The sequence below is a fragment of the Lissotriton helveticus genome, chromosome 3_2 (assembly GCF_964261635.1).
Source record: "Lissotriton helveticus chromosome 3_2, aLisHel1.1, whole genome shotgun sequence".
NCBI lineage: Eukaryota > Metazoa > Chordata > Amphibia > Caudata > Salamandridae > Lissotriton > Lissotriton helveticus.
The window spans coordinates 366,171,589-366,179,798 of record NC_136062.1 but is presented as its reverse complement, the minus strand read 5'-3'; positions in this window follow the sequence as shown (position 1 = coordinate 366,179,798).

Here is an 8,210-nt window from a genome sequence, read left to right as displayed (position 1 = left end):
GGGGACACATTGGGATCGTTTTCAGGCAAAGGCAGCAAGGTGGCTGGGTTCAGCGTGGTGCATCGTTTCAGCATGATGTGAGGTGCGAGCAGTGTCAGTTCGTACCCAGTCAGTCGCGCGCTTGTCAGGTGTTGTGTCTTTGTCTGGTTTAGGAGGGTGTCAACAGCATGAGGCACTAGTACCGTGAGGGAATTCGAGAGTACGATTCCCTCACTTTGTCGGATAGAGACAGCAGCAGCGGCTACTGCTCGAAGGCAGGCAGGCAAAGCTCTTGCTACAGGGTCAAGAGTGGCAGAGAAATAGGCACATGGTCGTTGTTTGGGGCCAATGGGCTGAGTCAGGACAGACAAAGCACATCCCTCCCTTTCGTGAGTGTAGAGAGAGAAGGGCTTTGTATAATCAGGGGTTCCTAGGACGGGCGCTGAACAAAGGGCGTCTCGCAGTTCCTTGAAGGAGGATTGACATTCAGGGGTTCACGGGAGCGGAAAGGGGACATCTTTAGCCAGTAGGGAAAGTAGTGGTTTCACAATGAGGCTGAAATTTGGCAACCATTGTCGGCAGAAGGAGGTGAGGCCCACCAAAGAGCGGACTTGCTTCGGGGTTTTAGGGATAGGGGTCTCTAGAATAGCCTGTATTCGATCGGGTGTGAGCTTTCTCCCGTCTTTGGACAAGAGGTGGTCTAGGTAAGTGACTTGAGGTTGGCAGAATTGCAACTTCTTCTTGGAGACCTTGTGGCTATTTTCCGCAAGGAAGTGCAGGAGTTGGATGGTGGCTGTGACTGCAAGTGGAGTGGTGTCGGCCGCCAAAAGGATATCATCGACGTACTGTATCAACACCACTCCATCCGGCAATTGGACTGCGCCCAGCTGTCTCTTGAGAGCCTGGCTGTAGATGCTGGGACTTTCAGTGTAGCCCTGGGGTGCTCTGCAAAATCTGTATGAGCGGGATTTTAAAGTGAAGCCGAAAAGGTAGCGGCTGTCCGCGTGAATGGGGATGGAGAAGAATGCGTTCTTGAGGTCGATTACCGTGAAGGTGGTGGCAGTGGAAGGAATCAGGGTCAGAATGGTGGTGATATCTGAGACTACAGGGTACTGGGGTACAACCACTTTGTTGACTACTCGTAGGTCGATGATGAAGCGGTACGCTTTTTCATCTCCCTCACCCTGCTGCTTCACAATGGGTAGGATAGGGCTGTTGCAAACATTGCTAACTACTTCTTCTACCACTTCTGCATCTACCAGGGACTGGATGATTTTTACCAACACCTTCTCGCCTTCAGGCGATATCCGATACTGCGGGAGTTTGGGGAGTACTGCGTCCTGTCGAACAGTTATGTGTACAGGGTCTATCATCATGCCTCCTACGTCCGAGTCAATCTTTGCCCATAGGTACAGAGGCAGGGTGTCGAGCAAGGACAAGTCAGTGTCAGTGGTAGAAAACATGCGTTGTGTGTGGCAAGATCTGAGCAGTGTTGGGTTGTCGTACAGAATGACTCGAACTCCGTCTTGTGAACACCTAATAGTAGCTCGAAAATGTTTCAATAAGTCAAGTCCCATAATGGCGTCGGGGGTGTTGGAGGAGAGCAAAAACGTCGTGTCAGTGGTGTTATTGTCCAAGTTAAAAGAGATTGGTGTGGACAAGGGATTAGTGGAGGGCGTTCCATCAAAACCTATTGATGTCACATGTGAGCCAGACAAGGGTGCCCTGGGAATCAATCGTTTAGACAACGCACTACGTGTTGCACCAGTATCTACCAGAAATGGAGACTTCGTACCTAGGACCTTAGCGGTGACATAAGGGCCTTGCTGGTCAACATAGAGCTCGACTGGATCCCTTCCTTGCCCTTGGCAGTCCTATGCAAAGTCGTGGGCATTGTCGCAGTCAGACTGTTGGCACTGATTCTGTCGGGGACGGTCAAATGTGTTCGGTCTACCAGGCCTGTCATTGTTGGTGTCGTTTGGGTGCCCTCGTCCCTGTCCTCTATTTCTCGGCCCGCCCGCTACGTCTCTCGTGTCTTTATTTCTGAGTGCTTCTAGCAGAACTGGACATTGAGATTTCCAATGGCCAAATCCTTTGCAAAACGCACACTGATTCTCATCGAGGTCTGTTCGTGGAGCGCCGGGTACGGGTGTGCGGTCTCTATGGGGTGGATTTCTAGGAGCATTCGACTGGTAGTTCCCTCTATACTGTTCCCTTCCTATAGTCACCCCTTGCAACTGAGCAATCATTACCCTCTCTTTCAAGTCCTTTTTCTTTTTCTCAGTCGCTTGATCGTTCTCGTTCTTTTGTCGCTCATAGTATTGAGCCATCTGAAGGATAGCTGCGGGCTTGGAGGCCGCCCAACTACTCTCGCTAGTCTGTAGTTTCTGTGAGACTTCTGGTGTCAGGCCTTTCACATAGTTCTGGACAAACAAGTGATGTCTGGTTGCAGTGGTCATGTCCTGGCCGCTGTAATCGGAGAACACCGTTTCAAACCGGGAGAAGTATTCTGATACGTCTTCCTGGGGTTTCTGGCGACAGGCCGTTACTACTGACCAGTCCACCTTCCTTTCTGGGACTAAGGTTTTTAATTTCTGCACGATCTTATCTGGTAGGTCTAAAATGGCTTTCATAGGTTTCTGTCCCGGCTCTCGCTGTTTGTCTACATCACCGAGTTGTGCCCAGGTATGTCCGAACAGCTCAAGGTGGTTGACTTTCCGGATTTGCTTCCATACATCAGCTGGCAGACATAACCCGAAAAACAAATCGATATCCGCTAGGGTCATAATCGTTGAACCCAGAGCGGTGGCTAATTCTGTATAGAAGGCTGTGGGGTTCTTTCGCAGATCAGGCAAGGACTTTCGGAAAGTCAGGATGTCTTGCCGATCCCATGGTTGGTAAAAACCCAGTTGTAAACTACCCTCCCTCTCGCATCTTGGTGATTAATATCGTCGTGTGTTCCCAGTCCTCGTGGGAGAACCCAATAGGGAGCGGCCTCCTTTATGGGCATCATAGTGTCAATTTTTTCTACTCTGGCTTCAGTCACTGCAGGAGTCGTGGTGTTGGTTTCTGGTTTCAGTTCCGTGAGGTGGCGGAAAACTTCAAGCGTACGCGTGAAGAGGTTCGTCACATCACACTCGTCCCCATCTCCGATATCAATTTTCCTATACAGAGTCGTTAGGTTTTCAGGGCCTTTTCCTTGGTAGCGTTCTTCGTAGGCATTAAGGGTATGGTAACAAAGGCGTACGACAAAGTGTCGCCTGTGGATATTGGCATATGTATGGTACATATCCGTTATATAATCCTCACTTTCCTTTCGCACCACCAGTGTCTTTACGATCTTATCGATCCCAGCTCGTTCGTCCTTGCTTAATCTATTCGATCTCGCGGGGTCTTTCCTCCCCGCTTCGGGATCACCTGAAGTTGCTGCTTGTGCTGCGCTGAGTGCAAGGGATTCGGTCGGCGCAGAGGCCATGAGGACCGAGGCTCATGCACTACTCTCGCCTGTCGTTGGGGGTTGCGGGTGCTGTGCTAAGGGTTGGGAAGGGGCATATGGAGGGGGCATGTAGATGATCTGGGGACCTAGTAGTAAATCGTCGTTCGTTCGCTGTTTCGAAGGTAGCTCGGGGTAAAGTGGAGAGGGTGTCCTGACGGGACACTGGCCTGATGATTCGGAATCTTGTTTTAGCTTGGTTTCCTCTCTTTCTTTTATTTCTTCCTTTAATTCGTTAGCGGCCAGGTGAGCTGCCTTGCGTAATTCCTTTTCTAACCTGACCTCATTTCTTTTCTTTCGCTGTTCTGTTTCTTTGCGCCACATGCCGAAGCTATCGAGCATAGTGGGTGTTGTCTTATTGTTATAAAGGGCTGTTTCCAGCGCGTTTATTTTGTCGTTATCGAAGGACCCTATCAGTGGCCACTGACTTCCCCGATCCTTTCTCGTGTATTTATGCCACAGCTACTATAAGCCACGGCGACTAGTCCATATTTAGTAAACATGTCCTTATTAGGGGTGCCCTCCAGTGGAGCCGAATGGTTCACCTCTAATAAGCGGTCCGGGCTGAACCAACTACCAACAAACGGGGCGAAGACAGGCATGACGGGTTACAAAGGGGACAAAAGTCTGCACTACCTATCCTTCACTATCCGCAAAGACTAAACAGAGTATTGCGACCCTGTGCTTATTTGTGAATAGAGAATAACCCAAAGAGAACCAATTCCGAACGATCAATGTTCGGATAAACAATCAATCAAATGAGGGATAAAATTAGGCACGACGGATTACAACGGGGGCAAAAGCCTGCGTTACCTATCCTTCACTATTCACAAGGACTAAACAGAGTATTGCGACTCTGTGCTTTTTTGTAAATAGAGAATGATCCAAAGAGAACCGATTCCAAAACAGTAAACGCTTGGATAACAATCAATCAAATGGAGAGGGAAGCAGGCACGACGGATTACAATGGGGGCAAAAGCCTGCGTTACCTACCCTTCACTATCTGCAAAGATTAAACAGAGTATTGCGACTCTGTGCTTGTTTGCAGATAGAGAATCTCTCAGAAACAATCAAATGAGTAATATTAGTATTTTCAAACAATCAAACAATCAATTCGCAATTCGTCGTGTTACACGACCTTACCCAGACCGCATGGACAGTTTCTCGTCTTCCGCTTCCAGCGCCTGATCATCCTCCGTTCTCCGTAATTGCTGTGGCACTCCTGATGGTTCCCAGTCAGGACCGTAGATCACTCGAGAGAGGTCTGCTCGGAACCGGTGAAGTTCGGATGATCGGCTGCCAGACGAGGGTCTATCGGGCAGGAGCTCTTCCCGATCGTTGCAGTCGTTCACTCTGTCGTTGGGACCTCTCCCACTGGATCCACGCGTCGCTGATGGGCCCCACGTTTGGGACGCCAATTGTCGAAAGGTAGGGCCGAATTCGACCAAGAACCCTTCAGTATTTGCCCGGCGTTAGCCGCCTCTCATACCATTCGAGATTACCAAACAAAGAGGCAGGCGCTGGAGACAGAAGGCAGGAAACAGGAGTTTATTCCGACAGAGCAGAACACGTCAAATCAGACAACAGGGTATCTTCTCGAGGTGCTCTAAACGCATCCTTGGGGCCTGGCCTCTTATACACAGGTTTATTGCTTTATTACATAAAACACATTCTTGTTAATACTTTGATGTACGGAAAGGCATCCTCGAACTCTCCGCTCCAAACCCGTTCCCACACATATTTACAGTAAAAGTCCCACCCTGATCTCAGTAGGTGATGACTATCGCGCAGCTGGATATCCCGCCGGCTCCCGGAATGTGCGCGGCTGATCGGATCTCATGGGGTGGGGGCCTTTATCATTCATAGATTCTTTGAAGAAGGACAGCTTCCTACTGTAAGGGGCAATAAACTGTATCCGCGGGGCTAGGTGATGGCCTGGGATCGGGCGGGACAATCGGGCACAGAGGAAGGGGGTTCATCAAAGGATGCGTGATCATTAAAGGGACGGAGGGAGGTGTTAGTCGGGTACGGAATGTGGCTGCGAGGCAGGGCCGCGCTGAAGGGGTGGTTTATGGCCCAAGCATGTGAGAACGTGGGCTGTCAGCGCGTGGGGGGATGCTGGCGGGGTCAGAGAGAGAGAGAGAGAAACGCGCGGGCTATCGGCAGTGGGCAGAGAGGCCATGGTGTTCAAAATGGCTGCTACTCACACGCACATTTAAGCTAAAAAGGGGACAAAATGGCGCCGATAATGCTTACGTCGCAATCTAAGTTTTAACAGGTCTTGGGCTCAATGTCCACGGACTCGATAATTCTCGCCTAGGTGCCTACTCTAAACATGGGTCCCACTCTGCAACTCTGGGCAATAGCTTGCTTAATCTCCACAACGGCCCCGAAAGCGCTAGGATGCCTGGCCTCACCTTGGGGGTGCCAAGTAGGGGGCATCTCACAGGTAAAGCCAGGAAGGGTTCCACAGCGGTATACAGCGCCAGGATTCCAATAAAGCTGATAGTGCGCTTTACAAGTATACATACATTTACATTTACATGGAACTATTATAAACTTTAGACTGTGTGAACCGGGTTAAATTGTGGCACCTGCCTATTTCACCAGGCTTGGATACAGCATTAATTAATTTCCTTGCTAATCTGCATTAGGAAATGAGGGCATGGGTCGTATTAGTACCCACGGCGAGGTGTCAGGTGATATAGGCATTCATCTTGGAGTGAGACAAGGATGTATGCTGGCCCCCTTTTATGTATCCTTTATATTCATGATCTTCACCCTTTCTTAGTATGTGCTACTCTAGATTCACCCATTATCAAAAGCAGCCGCTCCTCACACTTCTTGAAGCGGATGACACAGTGCTTATGGCATGCACCCCCAGGGCACAGCATAAGTTAATGCATGCCTTTGTTGATTTTAGGGCCTCTATTAATCTACAGACTCATTTTGCTAAGTCTCATATGTCTTGTGGCCCTAAGTGCAGACCCCTTTCAAATAAGACAATTGGTACTCATTGCTTGAGCAGTAATGATACCTTTCCATATCTACAAAAATAACAATTGATGGATGGATTGTTACACAATGGCAAAACATTCACCCCCAATCACAGATCTGGGTTTAATCCATCGTTATTTTGCTCCCCACACCTCCCCAGTTCTGATATGGCCATATGCAAATCAGTCGTGATTCTGTACCTCATGGGAACAGTCCAGCCCGAACTGCCAAGCCTTGTCTTCCTTCGACCGGAATGAAGCATCCTAGGACTGGTTTCTGGCTATCAGCTGTCATCAGCCAGTATAGCTTGATTGCATTGGCATACTTTCCATATCTAGGCATTATTTCTTCTTCTCATGGGTCATAGTCTTCCAATATTGTGCACCAATCTACCAACTTCTCCATGGCCAATGGATCATTATGCAGCCTTCCACAACCTGCAGGGTTGTTTCTCTTACCCCCCCCCTTGGAAATATACAAGTAGCAATGCTTACCAATTGCTATGTATCGGGTATCGGGTTGAGGTATGGGAATCTCTAACTGTTCTGCGATCCAGTGTGAAGAGAACAGATTTAGTGGACGCTCTTGTCTGTTCCTGTATCAGTCTCGTATTTTATTTATCACAAAGAACTTGGGCTTCCTTAGTTAGCAGATCTGATTAAGGTGCTGCAAATCTTATTGTGGCTCACAATTTGGAGATATCCTGAGGCTGCATTATCAAGAGATAGTATAATGGAATGTCTCTCTTTAGATAGAGGGATATTAATTTTGTGGATTGCATATTTCGTTTTAGATCCGACACCATGAAATACACATACATTGAAGGGCTATTAATCAGCAGGCTCCACCCATTGGGTATTTACATTTTGCTGCCTTCTGCCATGCCATACAGCACGTGCAAATGGGTCAGTTAACTTTACCCACTGGCTCCCTTCACTCTGAGTGACTTCACAAAGACGCTGCACATCATTCACATCTACCTAAAAAGAGATTATTTCTCCTCCGGTACAAAGCTCTTTCAAAGTATGCTTTTTAAATTGTATTTTTCTATAATATAGTTAAAATGCGAGGCACGTTTTACAAGTTAAGTGTTTAGCCCCTTTACTTGTGTAAAAGGGCTGAACACTTAACTTGTAAAACATCTACATCACTATTTTTTTATTTTAAGTATTACATTTTCTATCGCAGACATATGGCTGCACATGGTTGCAATATTTTATCCAACCATTGCGCCAGCATGCCAAGGCCAGGCCAGTTGGCTTTGCCAGTGTTTGAGCTCTAGTGAGTGTGGGGTGACGTAGGTGCAGAGCAGTGTTATATTTTAAGCACAGAAGATTTTTCGGGGGTGTTTTTTCCGCATTTGTGTAGGCCCTGGACTGTGTGAACGCTGCACCCACGTCCCACCCTTGATAGTTTCACTCGACTCGAACTACTATTAAAAAGTCTTAAGAGGAAACTCCTGCACACGTTTCTGTTTCATTGCATGATTCAAGTGTGAACACAGACAGGGGGCGGCCCCAGAAAGCCCACACGCATGAGAAAAGGCTCCTAGTTTGCATCTTTTAGAGCAGAGCGCTAACAACATTTTACAGCATGTGCAATTCACACCCTAATGTCTGACACGCATAAAAGACAGGTAATTGCTTTTCCACAGTTACCCCTCCATTCATTAGGGGACCAGACAATTAAATATGACTGGGGTCCTTTCAAGTCAGCAGCGGTGGATAAGCGGCACCTTCCA